The sequence below is a fragment of the Bison bison genome, unplaced genomic scaffold (assembly GCF_000754665.1).
Source record: "Bison bison bison isolate TAMUID 2011002044 unplaced genomic scaffold, Bison_UMD1.0 scf7180017864356, whole genome shotgun sequence".
NCBI lineage: Eukaryota > Metazoa > Chordata > Mammalia > Artiodactyla > Bovidae > Bison > Bison bison.
Window position 1 is genome coordinate 4,653,510 of NW_011494928.1, and position 1,243 is coordinate 4,654,752.

Sequence of the window (1,243 nt, forward strand, 5' to 3'; positions counted from 1 at the left end):
TTTTATTCTTTCCGTTGCAATGGTGAATGGAATTGTTTCCTTAATTTCTCTTTCAGTTTTCTCATTATTTGTGTATAGGAATGCAAGGGATTTCTGTGTGTTGGCTTTATATCCTGCAACTTTACTATAATCATTGATTAGTTCTAGTAATTTTCTGGTGTAGTCTTTAGAGTTTTCTATGTAGAGGATAATGTCATCTGCAAACAGTGAGAGTTTTACTTCTTCTTTTCCAATTTGGATTCCTTTTATTTCTCTTTCTGCTTTGATTGCTATGGTCAAAACTTCCAGAACTATGTTGATAGTAATGGTGAAAGTGGGCACCCTTGTCTTGTTCCTGACTTCAGAGGAAATGCTTTCAATTTTTCACCACTGAGGATAATGTTTGCTGTGGGTTTGTCATATATAGCTTTTATTATGTTGTGGTATGTTCCTTCTATTCCTGCTTTCTGGAGAGTTTTTATCATAAATGGATGTTGAATTTTGCCAAAGGCTTTCTCTGCATCTATTGAGATAATCATATGGTTTTTATTTTTCAATTTGTTAATGTGGTGTATTACATTGATTGATTTGTGGATATTGAAGAATCCTTGCATCCCTGGGATAAAGCCCACTTGGTCATGGTGTATGATATTTTTAATGTGTTGTTGGATTCTGATTGCTAAAATTTTGTTAAGAATTTTTGCATCTATTTCCATCAGTGATATTGGCCTGTAGTTTTCTTTTTGTGTGGGATCTTCGTCAGGTTTTGGTATTAGTGTGATGGTGGCCTCATAGAATGAATTTGGAAGTTTACTTTCCTCTTCAATTTTCTGGAAGAATTTGAGTAGGATAGGTGTTAGCTCTTCTCTAAATTTTTGGTAGAATTCAGCTGTGAAGTCGTCTGGACCTGGGCTTTTGTTTGCTGGAAGATTTTTGATTACAGTTTCAATTTCCGTGCTTGTGATGGGTCTGTTAAGATTTTCTATTTCTTCCTGGTTGAGTTTTGGAAAGTTGTACTTTTCTAAGAATTTGTCCATTTCTTCCACGTTGTCCATTTTATTGGCATATAATTGTTGATAGTAGTCTCTTATGATCCTTTGTATTTCTGTGTTGTCTGTTGTGATCTCTCCGTTTTCATTTCTAATTTTATTGATTTGATTTTTCTCCCTTTGTTTCTTGATGAGTCTGGCTAATGGTTGTCAATTTTATTTATCCTTTCAAAGAACCAGTTTTTGGCTTTGTTGATTTTTGCTATGGTCTCTTT

At 34.1% G+C, this 1,243-nt stretch overlaps 1 protein-coding gene across 1 annotated transcript in view; it reads left to right on the forward strand.

Annotated features, from left to right (window-relative positions):
- LOC104999625 (putative ankyrin repeat domain-containing protein 19) overlaps nt 1-1,243 on the forward strand; it is a gene marked incomplete at its 3' end in the record, with an annotated part of 58,321 nt that overhangs the window by 13,927 nt on the left and 43,151 nt on the right. The gene's annotated exons all lie outside the window — the stretch shown is intronic.